The sequence below is a fragment of the Acinonyx jubatus genome, chromosome A1 (genome assembly GCF_027475565.1).
Source record: "Acinonyx jubatus isolate Ajub_Pintada_27869175 chromosome A1, VMU_Ajub_asm_v1.0, whole genome shotgun sequence".
Lineage (NCBI taxonomy): Eukaryota > Metazoa > Chordata > Mammalia > Carnivora > Felidae > Acinonyx > Acinonyx jubatus.
Window position 1 is genome coordinate 211,368,749 of NC_069380.1, and position 26,875 is coordinate 211,395,623.

The 26,875-nt window shown below is 38.7% G+C and overlaps 1 protein-coding gene across 2 annotated transcripts in view; it reads right to left on the minus strand.

Annotated features, from left to right (window-relative positions):
* The window catches only part of CDH6 (cadherin 6), a 127,476-nt gene extending 101,920 nt beyond the window's left edge, over positions 1–25,556 (minus strand). The window contains exon 1 of one of the 2 annotated variants that reach the window (XM_027074785.2): positions 25,364–25,556. The gene's annotated coding sequence lies outside the window, so the exon portion shown is untranslated. Of the gene's footprint in view, positions 1–25,101; positions 25,331–25,363 lie in introns of those variants that run through there. The other variant, XM_027074795.2, reaches the window with a different exon arrangement.
* Between the last annotated feature and the right edge of the window lie 1,319 nt (positions 25,557–26,875).

Genomic DNA, 26,875 nt, shown 5'->3' on the forward strand with positions numbered 1-26,875 from the left:
CCCGTGCTTACTCCTGGGACTTAAGTAAGATGGGAAGAATGGGAAGCACATGCTTAGGGATTTTCTAGCAAATAAAAGGTAGTGGGTATAATGTCTTTAAAACAAACAAAAAACCCACCTCTGTGTCTTCTCATATCTACATTTATATCAGTAAAATAGGTTCTTTGTTAAATGGATGAAACTTCAGTACATTTGGAATTGCCTACCCATGTTTTTCTTTAATTAACTATAAATCTTTAAGACATGTGAGATAAACCTCTTTCGCACATAGTTTTCTTTTAGCTGTAATTTCAAATGCAACAATTGGGTATTGTGTACCTTTTTTGTTGTTTTTGTGGGTTTCTCTGCTCATAAAATCCTAATTGCATCATTGGATAATATATTACAATTAAACTTAAAATAGTAATGGTTACAAAAGATATTGCAGGTATATTTCAAGTTGGTATTTCCACAATTATAAATGCTCTGCAATTTCAAATGTATTATAATAATATTATTATTTTTAGTAATTCGGTTATGAAAATGAACTCAAAAGACTTTTATGGCAGTGGGAAAAACAAATGCCTTCTCTACTGATGCAAACACACTTCTAAATGCCTATTCCAGTATCATCTATACTTACACTCAAATTATGTCTATATTTAAGCTAAACATATCTTAAAGTTTTTCTGCTCTCAAAAGCTGGTTTAAATTTTGGGGGAGTGATTAGATCTACCTAAATAGCAGAACAGGAAACCATGTCCTAAATCCAGTTAATTGAAATATTAGCTAAATAGAAGCAAAGCTGGGCCTGGGATGTGGATTTCTCTACTTGCTGCCGGGAACTTGATACTGTAATCTGTATATATCCTGGCTGAGCTGAGCAATGTTCAACCTTCAAATCATTTACTCTTTACCGGTTACTTTCCTAACCCAAACATTCAGCCCTTTGAGGTGAAGAAGGAGGTCTTATTGATCATAACATCCCAGTGTGTGACATGTGTCTGGGCCAGGGATTTATTAAGGTGCTCAATGAACAGTCCTGAAAGAACTGATTCATTCAATTCATTTGAGAATATTCAGCTATTTATTTTGAAATACTCAGCTTTTGAAAGACTCAGCTTTTCAAACTGTGGATTCTGACCCATTAGTCAGTCATGAAACCAATTTTAGTAAGTCTGATGAGAATTTAAAAATAATTAAGTGGAGTAGAATATAATAGAACAGACAGCTTTGCAAGCAGAAAGCTTCTCTTTTTTTGGTGAAACTCTTCTTTAAATTATAAAAATATATGAATATGTGCATTAGGTTGCATTATAAACTGCATTTCTCACAGTGGTTTGAAATAAAAACATTGAAAAATTGGTCTAGGTTTTAAAGTTAAAATGACCATGTTTTTAAAAAAAGATCCAAATTTATGAAAATTGTGCCTAATAATGAGACAAAGAGGGACTATATGGAAAAACTGAGGCCTTACTAATTACCTACATTAACATAGAATTAATGGATCTCATCCCATTTACCAAGTATATAGTATGCACTTATACATGCTCTTGGCTAGGTGTCTGCGTGGGTCAGTCAGTTAAGTGTCTGACTCTTGATTTCAGCTCAGGTCATGATCTCTTGGTTAGTGAGATGGAGCCCTGAGTCAGGCTCTGCCCTGACAGCATGGAGCCTGCTTGGGACTGTCTCTCTCCCTCTCTCTCTGCCCCTTCCCCACATGTACACCCTCTCTCTTTCTCAAAACAAATATATAAACATTAAAAAAATGCTCTTCACTAAATACTGTGAGGAATATAAAAATACCTAATATAAGGTCCTTCTTCTCAAAGAGGGTGACGGCACCCAGTGGGAAGAGCTTTATGTCTCTAGCTACAGCCTTTCAATCAGGAAAAGATCCTCTTCTTCTTTGCAACTTATGGCCACCTATTTCCAAATTTCATAGCTGAAGATCTTAGTACTACAGTAAAAATAAATTATAAGTTAATTAGCATTTGTGGGCTAGTCCAGTAATCAAATTGCCATTTATTATTTAATTCTGATGGCCAACTGACTTCCAAGTGAATTTTTGGTCTAAAACCTGTTCCTAAGTTGGATGTTGCTTCAACAATTTTTTTTTTTTTTTTTTTTTTTTTTTGGTAGCAGGGCTTGCTATGCTCGAGAGGAGTTGGCAGACTTTTTCTCTAAAGGGCCAGATAGTAAAGATTTTAGGCTTTGTGGGCCATACACGGTCTCTACTGTAACTACTCAACTCTGACTATTGTAGTGTGAAAGCAGCCATAGATAATATGCAAATGATTTGTTCCAATAAAATTTTACTTATGGGCACTATAATTTGAATTTTATATATTTGTTATGAACTACTATTCTATAGATTTGTTTTCAACCATTTAAAAATGTGAAAAACATTCTTAGCTTGCAGGCCATACAAAAACTGGCAGTGGCTGGATTTGAACTGAACTACACATTGTCAACCCTGTATTAGAGCAACAACATATTTTTTTCCCAGGAGATTTACTGTAAGGGTTTTGTGTAAGTGAATCAACAAAATAAAGCACTAGAAACTGCCTTTTTTTTTCTTTGAGAAAGAGAGAGAGAGAATCCCAAGCAGGCTCTGCACTACAGTGCAGGGGCTGGAACTCACAAACCATGAGATCAATGACCGGCTAAACTGACTGAGCCACCCAGGCACCCCAGCACTAGAAACTTGTCTTAAGCCCAGAAACGGTCTCATTTATTTAAAAAAAAACAAAAACGAAAAACCTAAAGTTTAAAAAAAAAGTCAGATGATATATTGTAACTTCTAAAAATGTACTGAATGTCTGCATAAAAAGTGATTTAAATAATATAGTAGACTATCTGGTAGTCCTTATCAGGGAAAACTGGTTTTAGGTCATCTGTCTTCTGGTTCTCATGTGAAGCGTCTCCCTCCTCTATCAGATTGGATGACCACGGTTTGATTTTATAAAGGTCGCTGAGTGATTTCTTTGTGTGTGTGTGTGTATGTGTGTGTGAGACTTGGAGGATTCAGAAATCACATTTTTTTACTTGCATAGAATAATATTCAATAATAATAAAAATATTAATCAAATAATAATACTAATCAAAATGGCCAAGATTTATTGAGTACCTACTGTGAGCCAAGAATTGTGTGATGGTTTTATAATACTTCTCATTCAATCCTTACAATATAAAGAGGTAGGATATAGATGGAAAAGGATAGTGATTGATTCAGTCAAGGCCAAATGGCTGGTGAGAATCCAGATAAGATGCTGACTTGGTCAACACCCTGAATCTGCTTATATATGGCCACACTCTTTAGGTTAGACATGAAACATTAAAATCACTGTTTTGGAATGAGTAATATGTCTTCTGCACACCATATATAGAATTCTCAATTTACCTAACTTTATTAGAGTTGTATTAGACTATGTCGTCAAAGCATTGACTTACTCCAATCAGCATTATTTTACATGGTAGAACTGAATTGGCCCCAAGCTATTTAGTTTTACATTTTTCTATTACCTAAATATTGATGGTTCCCCCAAACCTATCATTTCACCACCTTCTTAAAGACATGTTTTTACTCACAAAATGTTTTACATGATTTCAGGGATCCAGTGTAGGAACTATATTGAAGCATGGGTTGAATGATGTTCACACCCACAGAAGTTTATTATAATTCAATAACTGTAGTATCTAATTCTATGAGATACTGTGTTCACAGGATTTAAAAATTCATTATTTTCTGTAAAAAAGTAAAGTATTATATAAAGAAAGCATCACTAATTGGTGCTTACTAAAGAATTTTTCTTGTAATTATAGTTAAAATATATTAAAGTTAATCATATACATCATTCAAGAGTATTAAGAGAGAATTACAGTCAAAAGGAGTTTACAGGTCTCCTTTTAGCCAATTTATCCCAAATTGGGTAAGATCTCTCCTTGGCAGTGGGACTATAATTTCAATTGTAGCAGCTAGATAAAAAACAGTTAAAGCTAATAATTCATGTGTGTGACTTGATTCATTTCTATTAGATTTCATGAATGAGTTAATATGAACTGTAATGCTTTTTACATCAAAATTTCAAATTTTTGGAGCTAGACATTTTGAAGCTAGCAAGAGTAAAGTCATAGTACAAAATCATTTCATGTTGGCAGTTCATATGAGTTCCCAAAACTTCACTAGGACATGCTCACATCTTTCATTAATTTCAGGTCAAGGTTTATCTGCAATCAGTAAATAAAGGCTTACAGAATATAGTTCCATTGCCAAATGCGTTAGCTTCAAATGTGATTTTCTTCCAGTGTGATTTCTTTTAGATACAACACAATTTCTTTCTGATCCTGAGCATATGGGCCTATGCTAATATGAAATGGTGTCTTAGAAAGGTTATTTTTGTTTTCTGCAGGGAGTAGTCATCCTTTGACCTATATTCAATACATGACACAGATCTGATTGTGCAACAACCATTAGCCTCATCCGAAATTCCCTAGTTGGAGGTCAGGGCTCAGGTCAGGGACCATTACTCTTGGGTGTCAGAGCTAAACTTAATTAATGCCTTTTAAAAATATATGGATGATATTTTGTTCCCCTTAGGATGTATGAAAATGGCCTGTGGAATTTATCCTGAAAAACGTTAAAAACAAGAATGGTTTAGTTGTTTGACATGCCCCCATCACCTCTTTCTCAAATCATCAGCACTGCCCAGTGCATTTGGCTTTTTTCCATGCCTCTTGTTCAGTTTTTTTTTGTTGTTGTTGTTGTTGTTGTTAAGGCACAGATTCCTTCTGTGCACCTTTCTGGTCCTCAAGGCACCCTCTGGTCAGCCATGGTCCTTTGAAGATGGGCCCTACCCCCTCGTGCTGTTCCAGAGCCCAGAAATGTTTAGCAATCATTTTCCAATGAGAATTGGCAGTTGTCTGCCGGGAAGGGATGTCATGTCAGCACGAGTGTCAGAGAACAAGAGAGGTTTCTGAGGGAGTAGCTGGCACATCAGTTAGGGCTGGGGAAAATGAAAGGTGCTAGGGCAGGCAAGAGGAAGAGGGCAAGGCGCTCTCCAGCAGATAGCTTTGAAAGTAATTTTTAACCAACATTCTTTAAGAGCCTTTTGGAAAGCAGATCCCCCTTTCCCAGAGGCATCTGCCAACTGACAGTACAACAGGAAAAGAGGAAACTACTTCCGAAAAGGCTTTAAAAAGAGACTTTTAGAGGCTGTTAAAAAGACATACAATCACATTCTGCGTAAGCCTGTTTAAGCAGCAGCTTACTGCTCAGGCTGGGCTTCTTTCACTTCACAGCCTGCTGTTTCCCTTTACCCCCCAACCCGCCACCCTCTCTCCAGAGCCCTTCACCCAAGAGCTAAGCAGCCCCTCTGTTTTTTGCGTAAGCTCCACACAGGGTGGGTACACCAACAGCTGTTCTCTTGTGTGTGGTCTGGAGATGTGGCCTCAAATTTTACTCTTTCATTTTTGCAGTAAAATGTATACTGTCCCACCTCCTAATGTCTGAGACATGCACTGTTTGGGAGATTTCCCAATGGTATATTGCAATCTTTGTTCTGTGCTTTCACTGTTTGCGATCTAGTGACCTTTCCTACCATCCATTGTCCAGCCAGTGAAGTAGCTTACATCTGTGGTTTTAGATTTAAGGAAGATGCATTCAAGTGTCCCCTACCAGTCCTGTTTTAGAATTTTCCTGGAGACATAAGGTTCTCCGTGAAGGTAACAGGAATTATGTTCATCATTGTGTCTGCTGTAATTAGCATACAGTAAGCAAGCAGTCAATACTTGCTGAAAATAAGAATGAATACATGAATGAGTGGATATGAATGAATATCGAAAGGATACGAGGTAGGAATAGCAAAGGGGGGGTTTCCAGGGGTGCCTAGTTGGGCTAGAAAAACAGCTTCAATCAACTGGTAGCATTGATTTTTAGAATTGTAACTCACCTCCCTATTTTTCATATGCAGACATCATATTGGGAAATGTTTCCCAGAGAGCAGAATTTTGGGACAGCAAAGCCAGAAAGAAGGAGAATCAGTACAAGAAAGTGTTAACAAGTTGGCTACCACTTCATGAAATCATCCTAGAAACCCTATGAAATGCATCTCAAGACCATCTCTCCTGGGGAAGAAAGGGAGAAATACTTCTCCACAGGTTCGCACCTCCCATTTGTTCAAGTTTCACCTCATCGGACAAATCGCCAGCACTCCTGGGTTGTATATGGTTTTAGCGTAAAACAGGTTCCTGTGGTGTCTGTCTCTGCGCCATCAACATAGAAGCCCCAGAGTGGGAGGGAGGGGTGTGCATGGCACAGGACTGACACAAAGCACCGTCAGGTTGCACCTGCAAGAAGTGGGTCAGAACCTGTGAAGAACTGGTTGTCATGGCAGTGGCTGGAAGGAGAGACAGGCGAAGCTGAGGAGATCTGAGTGGTATCTGATACAGTCTCCAATACTAAGATCCTGCATGGAGCCTCTCATTTTTAGGAAAAAAAAGTGTAACACCACTTACATTTGAATTCATTAAGTTGAATACTACAATTTTAAGTATTGTGTTTAGTAATGTAAATTGAATGTACTATTAGTGAAACCGTATCATTATAGAGTTAGAGAAATAGAGAATTTGATTCATCTGGCTCTCTTTGTGTCTTCCTCTGTTCTTAGTTTTGATCAATACATTTTCAGGAGACCTTAAAATTGGAAACCTGCCAGGAGGGACCTGTGATCTGATGTTTTCTGCACTCGTGTTAGGGGAATGACTGCAAAGGAATTAGCCTGGGCTTGGTGCAGAGTTACCTGGACTATGTTTCTGGGAAGTCTAAAGTTGGCTATGGAGGTGTCCCAACTGATGAATTTAGGGAAGAACCAGAGCCTCAGAGCAAAAGCATGTGAGCTAAGTTGGTACGAACAAGCGGTGGAGTATGTACAATCTAGTCTTCCATGGTCTACCATAGGGTACCTCAGACTTTTTGGTTGCATGTCAATGAAAGTAATACTGAAAAATCTATGTATTTCTTCATTAACAACTAAAATATTTTACTCTAAGTTGTTAAAAATAATGCAATTCCTGGCCAACTGTAAATATTAACATTAAAACAAACTGAAATCACTTAAAAATATTTTTCAATGGAATCTTAATACAGTAACAATTCGATAGTCTCATTAAAAAATATGTGAATAAGATCATTTTAATAGTCAGAAATTTTATACCATTCCTCTTTTGAACTCATTTCCATTTAACCTCCCCCACATATTTTAATGTAATGTTTTTCATGCTGGAACGTCTTATATTGATCACATATGCTTTGCAAAAAGTATGTATATGAATTAAAAATGGAAATTAATATTTTTTTCTGAAAGTCTAATAATTTTGTTCTGAACAGATTTAACTTTATCATTATGACACAAGTCAACTCGGCGAACTTTTGTGGTTATATAATCATATTTCTACACATAAAAGTAACTTTGCATGAAAAAGGTTCATGCATATATATATATACTGTATATATGCCATATACATATGTATACATATATACTGTATATATATACTGTGTATATATATATATATACACACACACACATATATATAGTCCCGAGCCCGCAAGCCTAAGGCCCGGCCGCCGCCAGCGCCAGGTGCAAACACTGCTGGGGATGAGCGTACAAGCTCCGGCGGGGGCTCGCGGCGCCCAGGCAGAGCGCGGAGCGAGAAAAGATGGCGCGCCCCGCCTCCGCTCCCTGACGGCGCGTCCTAGGCTCCTGGATGTGTGCCAGACTTTTGCCTGCTCCCAGGCCAAGCACATAGGACTTTTTCCACGCCAAAGTGGAGGTGTGCTTCACGCTGAGGTGTGCAGCGCTTAGCGACGCGGCCCGCTAAGAAGTCTCTCTCCGCGGTGTGGGACCCAGGAACGCAACCCCTCTGGCCACCAGGGTCAGCTGTGCGTTAAAGCTCCCTTCGCGGGCACGTAGGGGCTCTGGAGCCTGGCAGGAGGAAGGCGTGATGGTGGCGCCCACCGGGGAGCGCCGCAGAGGGAGCTCGGGGAAGGCGGCCGCCAGTCACCGTCTGTGGAGGATTCCTCAGCCCCCACGTGTACGTCGGGGCCGAAGCCGGTCCTCCCGCTGCAGCTGCGGGACGAGCAGAGGGGCTTCTCCCGCACCGTCGCAGACCCCGCGCCCCTGCCCGGCTGCTTCCCCGCTGGACCCTGGGGCTGGTGAGTCTGTGCGCTGGAGTCCTTCAAGGGGGGTGGCTTCTCACGTTGGTTCAGCCTCGGGTCGGGGGCCCCGCCGACCTTCCACGCTGGATGGCCTGGGGCTCCTTTCTCAGATGCGGGGCTTCAGAGCGCGGAGGAGCCGCGTGGGGTTCACACCTCTTGCTCCACAGGGAGAGGCGCCGGGTTTTGAGTTCCCTCCTGACCGGCCGCCGGGCCTGCGCCGGGGATGGCCTTTACGCGAGGGTGTGCCGGGCCTCTCGTGCCCGCTCCCAGGGCGCCTGCTCCCCTAGGAGTCAGGCAGCCGGTGTTTGAGTGTCTTCCACCGGAAGCTGTTCCGTTTGCAGCCGTAGATTGGGTGTATTTGTGGGAGGAGGCGGGCTTAGCACCCTCGTAGGCCGCCATCTTGCACTGGAACCTGCTTACCCCATTTTATTTGCGTGTGTTGCTGCGGCCCTTGCTTTTCGCTTTTCTCCAGTCACCGCCGCCATCTTGAACTGGAACCTCCTTGCCCCATTTTATTTGAGGTTTTTGGTAGCGGAGCTGGTGTGTGTGTATTCTCACGTGAGCACCGTGTGTTGCTCAGGCCCTTGCTTTTCTTCATCTTGCCATCCTGCACTGGAACCTCTTTACCCCATTTTATTTGTGGCGTTTTTGGTAGTGGAACTGATTGTGTGTGTGTGTGTGTGTGTGTGCGCGTGTGTGTGTGTGTGCGTGCGCGCGCTCACGTGAGCGCCTTGTGTTGCTCAGGCCCTTGTATTTCTCCGGTCACTACCACGTGGATGAGGGGAGGCTGGCAAACAGGTTAAAGGACCATCCACAGGCCAGGACAACAGAGTGCTCCAGAGAATTCGCATTGATCATTTTTACTTCATCTTGACCACAGTCAGTTCACACCTTTGCAAGCCCAGATGAGGAGCCCAGCTCAGGTTGCAGATTTTCTGGGGAACAGTGCTGAAGAGGCTCTGAGGAAATTCTGAAGTTAAGCCATATTTGGCACATTCACTGTGTCAGCCAAAACAGGGTTCAGTGAGAAGAATTATGGGCATATTGCCCTCAGTGGCACGTTACATTTGTGACATAAAAAAATGTGCTTCATTCCAGTTAGTGAAATTAGAAAAAAAAAAAAAAAAAAGCCAGCAGCATGTTAAAGATACCCCCAAAACCTCAACTTGACTGAAAATGTGAAGAAATAATGATAACAATAGTAACAGCAAAACAAACACTTAGCATTTGGGGGCTGTTTCCCACAAGCTCTGTACTCTGCTTAAGTTCTTTGCGGCATTATCTTGGTAACTCCTCATAACACCCTTATGAAATTGAAACTACCGTTATCCTCATTTTATTGGAGGAAACTGCACTAAACGAAATGTCCGACGGGGTCTCCTGCCTGTTGTGTCAACACAGTCAACCTGGGACTCCCTTTGTCATGCAAAAGTAGGACAGTTTAGGAGTTTAATGATCAAGATGCTCTCTTTCCTCAAAATGTCACCAATTACTCATCTCTTGATTAAACGTTAAGCTTGTATGGTCTTGGTTCCTTAATTCTGCCCCCAAATTGTTAGGCCAGAAAAAAATAAATAAATAAAAGAGATTTTTGTTATAGTTAAATATTTGCAGAGAGGTGAACTCACACTGTGGCAAGGTCAGCTCTAAGGGAATACAAATAAGATTAGGGAAAAATATATAAGCTTTTAGACCTTAGACTTTATTACAGGATGTTTTAGGAACATCCTGTTGTGTGGCATACATCGCATCCACATTAATGCATTAAAAAAAAAAAAAATCTCAGAACCCTACTTTGGCCTAAAATTACCCAGACAACAGGGGCAGAACTCTGTTGGGTTTTCATTTTATGTTTTACAATTATTTCTTACTGTTTTAAGTTGGATTTAGATAAGCATCTGCATTTCAGCTTATTTGCCTTTCAGATAAAACCTAAAATAAAAAAAAGGGGGGTTCTTAAGGAAAGATTCAGGTTATTTTTAGCAATAAAGGAGAAAATGTTTTGTGATTCTATTTTTAAACAACATTTTCAGAAGTTTTCTTAAAGCTCCAGTGGTTAGGACAGTGCTAAAGGCAAAAATGTTGCTTAAGAAAACACTTCAGAACATGTTAGAAAAGTTAAAGCCCAAGCCAAACCCCCTGAGAGCAAGAAAAGTGCTCACATGGTATGGTGTCCTTTGAATCTCTTAAGATTATTTTCTAAATGAGACTATGGGAACAAAATGAAATTATATTTTCTTTCCAGCTAGTTAAGCCTCCAATGGCTAGATGAAAAAAAATGTTTTCTTTTTGGACTGTGATGACTTTCTAGTCAGTCTATTCTCAAAACAAATACACCAAAACCCTGCTTTGTGCATAGAGTAAAATGAAATAGGAATAGAGGTCATTCAAATGGTGTAAGTATCACTCTAATTGCCATTTTGCAGGTAACCCTCACTTGGTGGACTAGGTGGATTTTGGTCTTGTTCTTTATTACCTCTAACTGTCATTTATGAAACTGAATCCCATTGAAGCCCTTACTTGTATAATACAGTACAGGAATCAAGGAAGCTGATCTCAAGAATGGATCTTAAGTCTAAAGAGCCAATTAGCAAATAGGATTTCTAAGCAATTAATAATGTAGTAAGAGTGGTTGTATGACCCAAACTGGCTTAATAGGACTATCAGACTGAAGGGCATTGCTCTTATTTCTTGACTGTGAGAGACGTTTCTCTCTCTTCTGCCAGACAAGAATAAGGAAGTATGTGCCCCCCCCCCCCCCTTGCCACTGGCAACCTTAAAGTCTGAGAGAAATCCCTGGTTGAGTGATTTTGATGCCCCAGATGGGAGGATGGAGGGACAGAAAGATCCTGAATTTTTGACCACACCACTTAAGCCTGCCTTCCTATGGACTGTCTCTCATGTAAAATGTAATTTTATTTATTTCTTAATGCAGTTTGAAATGGGATTTACTCTTACCCGTAGCCCAAAGCATCCTAATACACAGGCTGAAAACACTTAGTGAGAAAGAGTAATCAGATCTTTAGGATGCTGAACATGAATTACTATAGCTTTCTTTTCTGATCACCTTTGCTCTGTTAATAGGCTTAGTTATTGGCTTCCCCTCCACCCCCACTAGCTAATCACTCCTGAAAATCCTTTAATTCTCTACTTACCATTCTGAAGTTGAAGATGTGAAGTATGAGAGAGGACTGACCCTAGGCAGTTTAGATTACTTGTGTTAATGAGTGATGTTGCTGATAAGAAAGTATTAATCAAGAGAATGGTCAAGAGGCAGAGAAGAATCTTGGGACTCACTGTTTTAGTTTTGGTAAATCCTGAGTTTTTACTACTTTTCCTTGGAAGTTACAATATTCCACAGTAGTGAGGTGTAATAGGAAAATTTGACAAGAGGGGCATCTGGGTGGCTCAGTGGCTTAAGTTCCGACTCTCGATTTCGGCTCAGGTCATCATCTCATGGTTCATGAGTTCGAGTCCCAAGTCAGGCTCTGTGCTGACAGTGTGGAGCCTGCTTGGGATTCTCTCTCTCCGTTTCTTTCTGCCCCTCCCTCCGCTTGCACTCTCTCTCAAAAATAAATAAATAAACATTGAAAAAAGAAAAATTCGATAGCCTATATCACCATACTTATTCTAGTCTAGAAAATCACTTATATGAAACAAACTATTGTATAGTATTGATTAGTAAGTTTAAAATTCTCCATGTACCTTAGACTTCAGGCTGATGGATATCACATTAAAAGGGGAAGTATAAAGAACATCATCCAAACCTCTTCCACTTCATCTCACAACCTTACAAAACATTTGGCATGCTCAGATAGAGCTGGGTTGAACTGCATATTTCATTGCCAGGCAATATTCATGAAGATTCTATTCCATGCATTGACTGCCACTTAAGGAATGAAACAGGACTACATAATCAGTTGAATTAAATTCAATCTATTTTGTACAGCTATGTTCAAGGTTATAACAAGGTATGTAGAATCTGGTATTAAACTTCCTATAGAACCTTAAGAAACATTGCCAGGGTGAGAATTTAAGGGAAAAATTATTTTCCTCACTGAAAATTACACAAGAATGTTCCACAGACTGTTTTGTAGATTCAGTGTGATGTACTACTGTGGGTGGATTATAAACCAAAAGATAATCAAGGTTTATCATACTAGTCTACACAAAAGAGAGAAAATATACAGCCACAGTTTTCAGCCTGAACACATAAATAAAAACTATAAACAATTCTATGTCTTTCTTGGTGTAGAGTGACCAGGCAAAAGTCAACTTTTAGATAAGAAGACATCCTAAATAATAATAATAATAATAATAACAATAAAACCCTCAAATATTGTATTAGGAGACCTGCCAGTTACAGGGTTTGTAACTCTATTTCAGATATTTGGCCAAAGTCACCAAGGTTGTCCTAGGGATATCACTCTTCTGTTGGATGTATCCCTTTGGCCTGGACAGTCTGGAAGGCTTGCACTGACTTTCTTGTGTTGTGAACAAAGGAAATCTGATTATAAGTAACGAAAACAAACATCCAACATGAATAATGTAAAAACATATAAAGGTAGTCCGGAATAATGTGTTCTTGCTGTATGTCAAAAACAGTGGTAGGCCTTAGTGGTAAAATAAGTCCCAGAGACTTTGTTTTCCAGGTGCTTACATGTGATTTCATTGGTGAGGCCTAGATTATCATGCAGAGACTTTTGGACAGATGTGTTTACAGTTGCACTGAGATTAAGTAAGGCCTGTTATACAGTCATGTAGTGAGAAATCTAAGCCAAAAGCAGGACAGGTGAGTGAAGGTCAGAGGAAGCTTCTTGGAGAAATAGACTTTTCCCTAAAGATCCAGTGAGATTTGGTTTGGCCAGGTGAAGATGGATGGGGATACCAGAGGTAAGCAACCAGAATAGCTCTTCCGGTGCACACCAGCTCAATATTAGTACTGAGTTCGGGTGTCAGCCATTTAGCAAAGGTAGATCCTAATCTGTTCCATGACTGAAGACTCAATCCTGACAGAACACCTATCTGTTCATTAAATACGTTTCTAAAATGGTAGTTTCGAGCAGTTCTATTTAATATTAAATACATATTGGAACCGACCTGACATCAAACCATCTATGGCACCTGAAACAATGCCTTGTACAGAAGTGTTCATTAAATGCTTCAATTGAGGGGCGCCTGGGTGGCGCAGTCGGTTAAGCGTCCGACTTCAGCCAGGTCACGATCTCACGGTCCGTGAGTTCGAGCCCCGCGTCAGGCTCTGGGCTGATGGCTCGGAGCCTGGAGCCTGTTTCCGATTCTGTGTCTCCCTCTCTCTCTGCCCCTCCCCCGTTCATGCTCTTGTCTCTCTCTGTCCCAAAAATAAATAAAAACCGCTGAAAAAAAATTAAAAAAAAAAAAAGCTTCAATTGATTTGAAATCCCCTCACCTAAACCTTAATTTCAGCTTGTCTTCTTGGGGGTAAAGTGATTTCTTGCTGAATGTATTTCTACTGGTCAATATATATATAAGGCTTTATGCTGTACAGCAGACTCTTTGGTAATATTGTAAGGGTTGCTGAAAGAAACACTGTGAATGTATTCAGAGTTGTATTATCAAGAATAAAACTCTAATAAGCTTTTGGTAGTGAACGGTTTCGGATGTGTCGTTGTTTCTGAGCTGGGGTGGAAAGTCAAAAGCCAAGCCTAAAAAATAAATAGAGACCCTACAAATCATAATGTTACCTGAAATTAAGGGATAATTTCTATATTCATGTAAGATGCAACTATGGAGAGAAGACAAAACATAGTCAACTCTGGATGTCCTATTCATTATCTACAAAGCTGGTATTATTGGCCTACCATTAATAGACCATGCATCAAATGATGCTGTCTTCCTTTACTTTGTTTTTAAGTTCTGGCTTCATGCTCAGGGGTTCTATTACTATCTCAACATTGTAAATAGAGATTTACCTAATTGTTGGTTAGTAAAGTTACAGTTTTATTTTGTACTCCTGAATCTTTAGTCCATATAAAATTTATGTGCTTTAGAGTATGAAGAAATAAATCAATTTCCCCCAAATTGCTAGTGCATGTTTGTCTGGTCATCCACTGTCTCTCTTTCCTGCACTGGACACGGGAGGCCTTCAGTAAATATTACAGAAGGAATAAATAAATGAATGATGAATCTGAACCTCCCAATACTCTTGCTAGGCCCTTTGGGACAAGCATTAAGTGATTGCAAGATTGACTCAACATGAATAGCCAGGCCTAAAACTAAAAGGCTTTCGTGAGGCTGATACCTGCTGCTTTGGGCCAATGTTAACTGATCATTAATTGTTATGCAAATATACTGATACATTCATTGAGGGATGAAAAGGAAAGATGTGTTTTCTTATTTTCTTTCTAGTAGTATTTCTGAATCCTGAGAAATGTGTACGTTACATATACTGTATATATTGTATATACTTACACTTTTGACATTATTTTTGGATTTGAGATACATACATTTGAATCTATATCTGTCCATTATCTTTTTGAGTGCATACATATTAAGCATAAAAGGCATAAGAGTTCAGCAGTCAAGAGTATGGGCCATCAAACTTATCTCTGACAGGTACAGTTGACTGTTGAACAACATGGGTTTGAATTGTGCGGGTCCACTTATATGTGGATTTTTTTGATACTGTACAGCACTGTAATTGTATTTTCTTTATAATTTTCTTAATATTTTCTTTTCTCTAGCTTACTTTATTGCAAGAATACAGTATGTAATACATACAACATACAAAATATGTGTTATTGACTGTTTATGTTATTAGGTCAACAGTAGACTATTAGTTAAGTTTTGGGGGACCTGAAAGCTATACCCAGATTTTCAGCTATATGGAGGATGGTGCCCCTAACCTTTGTGTTATTTACGGGTCAACTCTACTAGCTGTGTGACGTTGGGCAAATTGCTTAACTGCTCTGTTTTCTAGTCTTGTCTTAAAATCAGGAGGATTGACAGAATTTACTTCAGAGCATTGTTATGAACATTACATTCCTATAAGACATTTAGAACAGTGCCTTGAGTATTGTAAGTGTTCTCTAAGTGTTAGTTTTTATTGTTATCCTACTCAGTTTTCCCAGTCATCTTTCTTATTTTTGTATTTCATGATATTTTTAAAAGAATATGTAGGGTTATTTGAATGGGAGGTGAAAAAAGTCACTCACTTAGCAAAAAAGCAATTGCTTTATTTATCATAGAAAATGTATAGTAATATACATGGATATTAAAACTGTAAAAGAAAAAAATCTCAGAACAATGTTTAGTTTATGCTTGGATTCTTAAAAAGAAAATACATTGAAAATGTAAACTCAGAGGTACTTCCTGTTTCCAAACATAAATTAAGAATTAAAAAATCAAAATGACAGACTTCTTGCTAATCTGCTTAGGAAGGCATAAATTGTTAATCAGGCTCCAGGCAACATTGTTTCATACCAAGTTTAATAAAAAGTCTGCCTGAAGGAAGAAGAGGTCTGGTGGCCCGATTTTGAAGCTGGGCAGCTCTATTTTCATGCTTAGTCCCTCTAGCTCTCAGGACACCATGGATAGGGTTTCCTTTGAAATCAGCTCCTTTTAAAGGAGTCAGAATTATTAAAAATGATTAGCGTGGGATAGAAAAGTTAGATTTTTTCACTGCTGTGAATGAACTTGAAAAGGAAGTAAATTGGGAAAATATTTATTGAAGAGAATCTTGTAGCTTGTATGAGAATTTTACCTAGTAAGCATTTATTGAGCCCTCACTATGTGCTTATATTTGCTAGTGATGCTTTCACCTTAAAACTGTGATCTGGAGATGGAGAAGTGATATTTTAAAATTGTTTCTACTTTCTCCTCAACCTGGATTTATTTATTCCATAAGCCATCTTATATGTGGATCAGGTGTGCTTTTGCCGTGCAGGGAATCAAGTAGGGAGTTTTCTAAAAGTCTTGGCATTGTTTTTAGGAGTACTTGTCATTCAGGTAAAAACTAAATTGGAAAGTATTTGACAAGCAGGGCATCTTTTGAGCAGTTGGAGCCTCATGGCTGTTTCTTTGGATTGCTGAGTTTAACACTCAGCCTAAATTGCTCTCCTTGCTTTAAAGTCTTTCTTAATAACATTATGGATATTAGTGTATATTTCTCAGTTACAAAGCGAGGCGAAGTTTGGCTCTTGTTTTCTGTGATTAGTTTCTCTAACCAGACATGATGAAAAAATTGTCATATAGATAAAAAAAGAAAAAAAATAAGCCTTTTAAAAATCCATTTTAATTTAGTGACAAATTGGGAAGCAAACATATGCTCTATAAATGTTCAGAACATTCAGGGTGCAAAGCAAACTTCTTGTTCTTAAGAGCCCAATTAATCCAGCATAGGGTTTCAAATATTTCTCCTCTCTCTGTCCACTGTATAAAAATCTTTCACTACATTACATTAAACTCAGTCACTTTAGAGCATTTTGCTCTATGTAGCTTTTGCCTTCATATTTTCAATAAACTGTCTTATTTAGCATTCTGTTTGGTGAGAAAGTGGTTATTCACCTGATCACCAGACATCTTGCAGTGTCCCTCCCTCTATTGTGGTCATTTCTTTAATTTGATTCCAGTGTTTTTTAGAACACAAAATATACACACCTTTAAATTCAATGGGGACGTTTTTAAGAAAAACAAACCATGGTGCTATTTGGAAAGATATTTTGGAGTGTGGCATCTGAGAATTAAAAGCAAACTTGAGGAAGAAAAGGAAGTATCATGAGACAAAATTTTTAAATATGAGATCTGTATTTGGCATGCCTGCACTTATTTCAAAGGCAATTTACCTGCAGGTAAATATACTTTCTCTGAATTCAAAACTTATTGCAGAGTTAGTACTTTCTGGATCTGGAGGTTTGGGACCACTCCTCTTGATGATACTAATCAGTAAGTGACCCCTTGATTCTGTCTTAGTTAGGACTTGCCCCAAATATTTTCTTTTTGGTAAAAAGACAGATAGGAGTCAGGAAGAGAGTGAAATTGTGGCACTGATATTTATCACAAGGCCTCCAACATGGAATTAATTTATGAAACACTGACAAAAATCTCAACTAGATACTTTTTAAACAAGTAGTTTAATATGAGAATAATTGTTGGGAGATATAGTAGCTTGACTTGGTTCAAATTAGGATTCAGTAGTAATATTCCAGTCTTGGTGGATTTTATCATTTTACATTGGTGATTACTTAGTCTGACCACACCATTTTGATCTGTGTTAAATTAGAACCTGTTGCTAAGGAGAGCTTAGAATATTTTAGCTGAATGTGAAATTGAGCAGTTTCAAACATTTTGTAAAATGGATGATAGTAGATTAATGAAACTCTCTTTTTTTAATCCTGCAAAAGAGGTTTAAGCTTTGCAGCTAAAAATATGATAAGCTCATTTTCATGACTGAAATCTACACTATAAGCTAGAAGGCAATTGCTTTTTGAAATAAAAATGCAAACCTTAAAATACAGTGCAGCATTTTAGAAAATTTGTATTTGTCCACAATTATGTAAAGTTCACTTTTATGGAAAAAAAAGATACCTTTTTTATAATGTGAATGGTTCAGTTGAGCTGGGTTTTCATTAAGTCATCAAGTTAGATGTAAATTTAAAACTTTGTTTTCCGCTGAAGAATCCACTAAGTAATCAAGTGGGCAAATTCATTGTTGATGACACATTCTGGCCAAGAGCTTGGAAAAGCATGCCTTTGGAGGACTTGTTAATATAGTCAAAGACTGTATTAGTATTCCAAACATTTGTATTAATCTCTGTAAGGTTTAATTAAGGGATCCAAAGATAGCTTTTGATTGAATGACTTTTGTTTAGTTTGTCTTTTTGGCTATTTGACTCTTAAATATCATTATAATTCCCCTTTACTTTTTATTCATCCAAATAAGGAAGAGAAGTAGGTCAATCATTTTTCAACATGATGTTATTCATTATCTAACCCAGTCTCCTCAGACTTTTGGATTTTATGGAACATTAACAGTTTCTTTTTTTTTAAGGAGGTAGGGTTGACTTTGGGTTGCTTGCCAGATTTTAATTTTGATAAGGGTAAAAAACAACATAATCTATCCACACACTTTTGTGAAAGAATTGACATGTTAACTCTAAAGAAGGGGGAAGGTCACTGGGTACTTAAATAAATTGAGATTTATGAAAAACACAATAGATTGTCATAATTTTTTATATCTAATCACTGACCAATAATTTTTTTTTTCCAAAGATGGACACTTTGGATAGCCTGGGGAATCACTGACTTAGATAAAGCTCACTCAAAACAACCATCAGGCCATTACAATAAAATAAAAACCTAAATTTTATAATGTGTCCCCCAAATAGTGGTCAAAAGTTCAAAGGAAAGTTTTAATTCTTCTTTACATTGGGAACTTTACAAAATGGTACAAACACATGAAATTTCTAAAGCCTAAATCCTCATTTTATCTAAGTTTCCATGTCTGCTCCTTCACAGCATATTTATAAATAACAATTTATAGATTTAAAGTTCCTCTTCAGTTTTTAATGCCATAATTAAGTGGAGATGATAAAAAGCAACACCGCCCAACAGCCAGAAGTTACAGAAAGGAGAGATAGAGAAAACTCACTAACCTCCCTGGTCATCAAGTATCTCAAATGTAAATGATGGATATTGGGTCAAGTCATTTCTAAGCTCCAGTGTCTCACATTCTCTGATTTTACTTGTAATTATCACATTGTCCATGAAAGCTGGATTAACTACATGACTTTTTGAATACTGGCAATAGAAAGAATAAGGTTTAATGAAAATGGCTCATCAAAATCAACCATATATAATATTATTATATAGCTAATAGGATGTCTTCCTTCCCCACCCCCAACTTTTTTTTTTTTTTTTTTTTTGGTGTGAAATTTTACTGGGGAGAGAAATCATTCAGAACAAATATTGAACTATGATGGTAATTAAATAACAAAATTGTGGTCATCAAAGAAGAAAAAAATTATTTTTACTCATCAGATAAGGAGGGGAAATACTATGACCTCACTCAATTCTACCCATAGTCCTAAATACTATGTACAGAGTGAGAATATCCAATGCACTGAGAAAGGACTCATGCTTTCAAAGGGTGCTGCACAGGTGGGATGCCCCTGTCAAGGAAATGAATAGTTGTCATTTTTAGCTACCTTCCTCAAATAGTCCTCCAACATGAGGCTATCTCTGAAGGTAAGAGATCATTTATTCTCTTAAAAAAGTACCATTACACTCAAATGGCTCACATGACACTTTTTACTACAATTATAAGCTGTAATGCATGCGTGCAAGTAGTTTTTCAAAAATGAGTAACCTACAAGAATTTTTCCCAGCCTTAAAATCTGCATTGCTTTGGTCAAAATAATCAAATCATTCCCGTGCCCTCTGCTGCTATGTATTTCTCAGAGAGTCAGACTTTAAATTCTAAGATAGCACAAGTGTTAGTAAACAGCACATTCATTAAGTGCTTAGCTCAAGCAGAAATTCCCTGGAAATTCGAACCAAAAAAGGGCCAAATAAAAAGGATATAAGTATAACATTTTCCTTTTTACTTAGTGTATAATCATTACTATACAGAATACATGTAAAATGCTTAGAACAGCATGTAACATGTAGAAAAGCTCAGTAAAGTTTTATTTTCATTTACTTTATCATTAACTTTTTAATGTATAAAAAATCTGAGCCTAATGGTTAGTGTTTTTTTTAATCTTGGCTGTCATATATACATATATATGTATATAAATATATACGTATATATATATATGTGTGTGTGTGTGTGTGTATATACACACACACACACACACTAACAGGCATGCATAGGGGTGGAGAGAACTGTCTTGCTAGTTCAGTCTTTCATCATGCTTTCCCACACATAGAATTGAAATGGGTGACTTATATTTGAGGTGTCTCACTATTATATATTTTGGTTTGCATGTGCTAGAAGATCACACAGTAGATCTATTTAGCTTGCAGAACAATAAAGATAATAGATGTAGAAGAGTCACTATTCTTCAAAGCAGTAAGAAAACCTCTTTCTTTGATTCTCCTGAGATTTTAGACCACTTTTTAAAAAACATGTTTCTTTGGTTATTTTATGATCCATGCAGGATCATTTCCTTTAGATAGTGATTTTTTTAAAGGATCATTTTCAAATTTACATTCCATTGTAGAGAAGTGTAGTGTTTATAAACATGTTAATGATGTTGTGTTTATAAGATTGTATTTAATAGTAGCAATATTTATAAAGTAGAAAATGCACATTGTGTAAAAACAGCAATTTTGATTCTGTTTCTATTATGTTTCCCTTTTATGTAAAAATTCATCTCTTCATTTCTTTTCCTTTGCTTATACACCTCCTCAATTTATTTTTCTCTTGTTGCTTTCCATTCCTATAACTTATTGAGTCTCCTAAACATCTTTTGGGCAGATCTACCAATTTAGGAAATTATAGAAAGAAAAAGCACAGTGATTTCAAGTGATGAAATATGAAGACAAATTATTCCCAGTGGTGGCTAGCTTTATATTTCTCATATTCATAAGATACTCTCTTCCACAAGATAGCACTGCATATGGTAGGAGAAGCTTGGGACCCATGCTGCCCATTTATACTGCACATCAAATTTAATAGTACCATCCTGGCTTTAATTAAACTCTTCCTCTCATAAATCTCAGCAAGATGATCTGATTAATAGAGGAAATAAGCACCTAACAGTGTTAGTATAAAGGTATTAAACGGATGAAACAAGGTAAAATAATCTCTAATCTGTGGGGATGAGGGACACAGTGCCCTCTGCATATGTGTCTAGTTTACATTTATGCGTGTGTGCTCAGAGCGTTCTTTCTTCAGTGAGTTATCTTTGTTGGAAGAGTTAAAAATTTCCTGGGTAGTACAGTCTTAAACAACTAGATACTGGTTGTATCTGGTCCCCTCTGACCCAGCCATTTTGGCTTAAAGAGCTTTTAGTCCATAGTTATTTGTATGAATTTCCCCCTCTTCTCTTCCTACTTTGTAAGTGATGGCATTACAAAGACTGTATACACTTGGCTCTACAACTAATTAGGGATAACCTGAAGTTTCTCATATGACTGCTTTGAAAAAGGGAGCATTCCTTAGGAATAGCACTTTTAAAATGTAGGCCAGTTAATCTTCATAAGAGGAAAGCTTAAACAAAAATATTAGATCTAGGGAAGTGCCCCAACCTCATCTGTCTTCAAAGTAAAATAAAAATCCCAGTGGAGAACAAAAAGAGAAATGAAAGACTGAGGAGGAAAAAAAAACCAACCCAAGCCCTACATTTCTATATTTCTTCTCTAATATTATCGGAACAGTGTCACAACTGGGTGTGCTCTCTGTCTCTCTGTGAGAGTTTTACTTTTTCTCTTTTAGCAATTTCCCTATTAGCATGATGTTCTTGAGTCTTTGTATTTAGAATCATTATTCAGAAAAAAAAAATTTGTACCAGAGAATGTTTGATTATCTACATTTTCACCTTTTTGTGAAGCAAATAAGGTGAGCTCAGTAGACACTAGCTAGCTGAAACACTATTAAAAAATGCAATTCAGACTGAGTCACTGTTCGTTATTTTTATAAGCGAGACCCTAATTCTGATCAACCCCAAAGAATGGTTTGCCGTGACTAAGCAAGCAGCACAAGGCAACTGGCTTCTGCCGGATGTTATCTCATTTGGAACACATTTCAAACTTTAGAACAGATTTTTAAATTGGAAGTTGCAACCTGCAGACTGTCAGCAGAAGAAGCTGATTCACCCCTAGAGAACTTACTTTAAGTCCCAGGCAGACTTTTTTAAGGAGCAGGTTACCTAAAATGTGTTGTGATACATCAAAGAGAAAAATAAAAACACCTCACAAAATTAGGGTGATGCATGCATCCAGACAGCATTTGGACATTTAATATATGCTTATTTGAATAGGGACTTTATATTATAAGCCTTTAGTTTAATATACTTGTGAATGTTTATGGATCTCTAAAAGGTTAATTAAATTTTTTTCAGCAAATATTTCTTTAGTGGTGGGGGTGCTTTTCATGGAAGTTTTGAGTCATAACTATAATGCCGTTATTATTATTGGGTAAATTTGAATGAAGGAAGTACAGTCTTGGCAAGGTCAGAAATAAGGAAAATCTTATATTGATGGTAGTGAATTCTTTATTAATTGGCTAATGCTATTATTTGGAACCATAGAAAAGTAACTGAAAGTCTGCATGCCCAGCTCACTGTGCAAATACTCCTGAGTTCCTTAAATTAGAGGAACCACACACATGATAGCAATAATAATGATTTTGACCTGGCATAAATGTCAAGGTAGTACTTGGAGGACATTAACTCAACTATGGAGAAAAAGCTGTTATGCACTTATTACCTTAGATAACAAAATCCAGATGCAACTGAACTACAGGGAGAAATGCATGGAGTGACCCACTAGAGGTCCCTTCCAACTAAAAAAAGTTTCGATAGTTCAAAGGATGCAGCCTCGGTAAGTTGGCATTATGACTGCAAAGCAAGTAAGGGCCAGAAGGGGGGACCACACATTTCACTTCCTAAGGAGGATACGTGGTTTTATTAAAAATATTTGTCATATTTTATCATTTTTAAAAATCCCTATGTATATTATACATATGTGTGTATATACCATATATATTAGATATTCAAGAATTTGTTGTTCCAACTTATTGACACATTTGCCAGAATGAAGTGTCTTTTGATGTCCTGTAATTGTAGTTGTGCTTTCTAGAAATTTTCACTGTTTCAAGTTTCCCAGAGCAATATTTTGTGAGAGAGACTTTTTTCTTAAAAAATGAAGAGTGCCTTAAAGTGAGTTTTTACTTGCAGAGCTGATGGAAGTGGTGGGTGGAGGAGGTAAGGTACACATTTTCTGAGAGTAGGCTACTTGGTAGAAAATGACTTTGTTTCTATACATTATCTTTGCAAAGTTAGCATTAAGAAATGTAATTGCAATAAATTGATGTAAAAGCCAGATAGTAAAGGGACTGAAAGTCCCTATAGAGGATCCAGTCTGTCACTTATAATGGCAGTAAAAGATAATTTTAGACAAGTACAGTAGAGCTAAACCATTGCCATTTTCCGTCAGAGCTGTGCTGCTGCCTCTCATGTTTTCCTGAAGAAATTTGTTACTTCCCCTGCTTCAGAAGTATGCCATGAACCATCAAAGTAGGTAGAAAAAGATCTGCCTTTTATTTCCTCCCAATACCTTTTTAATTAGAACAGACCAAAAACAAAAGGGGGCGAGATACAGTCCTATGCAATTGTATTTTCCAGTACATATTGGATTTCTTTTAAGTTTCTGAGCTCTGCATTGAAAATCTGGCCTCTGGTATAAACTTTGCCCTCTTCCTTTTGACATGATGAAGACATCTGCTTGATCATAACCCCTTTCTTCACACAACTTGTTTTCCGGATCTCTAAAATAGCAAACACAGAGCCATGCAAGTGCTATTACACAAAGGATGATGCTCAAGCTAAACTGGAAGAAGATTTTTTTTTTCTCCTAAAGTAGAATCGTAAAGGCTTTCTTTTCAGGTAAAGGTATCAGCAAGAAAAGAAAAAAAAAAAAAAAGAAAAGAAAAGCAATCCTTGGCTACCGTTTGTATAAGCATATTTGTTGTTCATTCTTAGAAGAGTTGTACATTTTCTAGGTATATCTCTGTGTTCCTTTTCCGATACAGAGAAGAGTTTATTATCCCCTGGATAATAAACAATCAGAAAGCCCATATTTTGCGTGTGCACCCCTCTAGAGCAGCCATACATCTACATACCAGCCATTCCAGCTATGTTTGAAGGAAAAAATCTCTTCTTTCCCACATTATGTGCTTCAGTAAGTGAAAGTGAAGATTGGTGGAGACAGGGGCTGACATACTTCTATAGTGTAAATATTATAATTAAAATAGCTTTACCAAAAAAATGAAGGAGGGAGAGGGAAATGTGGGGCTATTCCAGATGATTAAACTTCTTGGTACTTGAATTTTCTCAGTAGTTAACTCAGGTGAACAGCCCTTTGGACTAACAAGGACCTGCATATAACTCCCCATAAAATATGGATTTTATTGCAGCAGTGAAAACACTTCTCAGCACCACGCTGACCTCTCCAGCAGCCTCCATCTCGAGATCTCCGATAACTCTTGGCAGAAGAATATTTAACTACACAAGTAAACCTGGCTCTCAACTGCTGCAGTACACAACACAGCAACATTCGCTCTTACTAAATTCGGGGATTAACGCATTGGGGGCTCCACTTTTCCTGCATCGGACACCTACAACCCGGCATACTTGGTCTGCTCTCCAACCAGTCCGGGGGAGGCGTTATCCCCCAGATTTGTGCCTGGCCAGCCGTGGAAGAGCACCATCGAGCTGCGTCGTCCACATGACTTTTCCCTGGACAGTGTGCTCCATTTTCGGAGTCCAATGTTGGACTTTCCTTGCAACCCAAGCATTTCTTTCCCTATGTGAGCCGGCAGGCATTTCCCAGAACGTGCAAGCTAACAGTTTTCTTTGGCTCCTTCTCTGAGCCATACCATCTATTTAGCTTAAGTTTTCCTTATTGGGAGCATTCAGGAGTTTTCAAGCTACCTGATTTTCTGCTTTACCCCCCAGGGCAAGAAATGTAACTCAGCCAAAGCAGTCCCCGCACAGACCCTTGTGATGTGGGCAGGTGGAAATAAATCAAGCCCCCAACGGCTCTGCGGGTCCTGCACGCACCAGCGCCCTTGGTAATTGACCAGCCAACTTTGCAAATGCCGGAGCTCTCCTGGCAGCCTCTGCCCGCGGAGAGGAAGGCAGCGAGTTCTTCCCGGCGGCCCGTTACTTACGCTCCCACCCAGCCCCAGGGTGGATCGGTCTTACCAGAAGGCGGAGGAGCGGCGCCCAGACTCCCCGGAAACCCGCGCCTGTCCTGGGCAGCGGCAGCAGTGCCGCCCGCGCAGCCGGACCCGCGCGCCTGCCCCGACCCGGGCTCGCAGGCTGAGCATCCCTCCCAACTCCGGCGTGCGGCACCCATCGGGCAGAGAGGACTCTCTCTCTGATTGGCTTCCATCAACGCTACAGAATTAAAAAAAAAGAAAAGGCTTGCACCACCACCACCACCGCCAACAGAGACCGAACCCACCTCTGCTTGCCTTCCTGCGCCCGGGGAGACCCTGCGACCCGCCCAGGCTGCTCCTGCCTCCGCTGCTTCTGCAGTCGCGGACTCTGCCTTTCTTGCTGCCGCGGCTGAAACTGCAGCTCTTGGGATGGGAAGGTTACGGGCTCCCGAGAGCTGGCTCTTGTGGGCACACACTGATTTGCAAGTGAATGAAGTGGGAGGGAGCAAAGAGAGGAGGACTTTGTTAGAGAGGCCCAGTGCCTGCCCCCGCCCGCCCCCTCCCCTTGACAGAATGACTCCCTGTGTTTGAAGTCCTGAGCAATTCGCTCCCGGTAACACTCCCTCAGCTCCAGGCTTTCCTTTCCTTTCCTTTCTTATTTTTGGGGGTTAAAACATACTCAGAACTTGTGTGACTCTGTCTGTTTCCTCCTTTATACTGCCAAAATGCACCTTGTGCTATTATCAGCTACGGTCGGATGTTCTTTTTTTCTTTTTTTACCGACCGAGCAATTATAATTCCCAGGGACACAGTACCTCATCGCTATCAGTTGGCCAGCTTCGTGTTATAGCATGCATAACATGCACACATATAAAACAAACCGGGTCTCCTGAGATAACAATACCGATGGCTTTTCTACACAACATAAACAGGCATTCTCCATGAAGCAGACACAGATTCAGACGTGTCTTTCCTTCTCTCCTCCCAGGAAGACAGGTTTTTTACATAGTCCTGTGATCTCTGGTACTTTGTGGGAGTGAGTAACCCCAAGATGTAGCACGAAGGTGTGCATCCCTGGGCTTGCAGAAACACTTGAAATCCAACCCTTCAGGCTTGCTGATGACTTATGGCTGATTCCATCTTTCTAAATGAGTTAATACAAGGGTACAAAAGACTTGCAGAAGAAGAGTGTGTAATGATATTCAAGGTCTGCTTAACGGTTTAAGATCTTTCAGGAAAGTTCCTGAAGTGGGATAACCTCTAAATTAAACTCTTTGTTACCCTTTGCAGTTGGAATGGCTATATTTACAGTTACAAAAAAGTAATTTTTAATATTAACTGCACAAATCTTAAGCATGCCAAAGTATTATTAAATGAGAGTTATGGTTTTCTACATAGGAGATGTAGACATGATGGAGCCAGACACTGTTGGGTTAGGAAAATTAAATCTAATTACCACAGTGATTGCACCCAGGGTCAGCAGCATCCCAAACCAGCTGTTTGTGTAAGCTGCAAGTTCACATAGATATTTCCATTGCACGGTGCTCTAAAAACAAAATGCAGGCTACTTTGGCCTCTGAGTGATTAAACTGGTTGGAGGCCGGTCTCCTTCCCAGCTGAGCTCTTAACTAGAAAATCTTTTGTTTCACCAATAGAAGTTCAGGCATTTAAATAAAGCCGAAATCAAAGTAGTACCTCTAGGCAGTCAGTGCTTCAAAGAAGTGTACATGGAATGGTTTTAGCACAGATGTTCCACACATGCAAGATGGAAAGACTCTGAATTTACTTCTTGAAAAGATCTTCCCCTAGCCATAGAA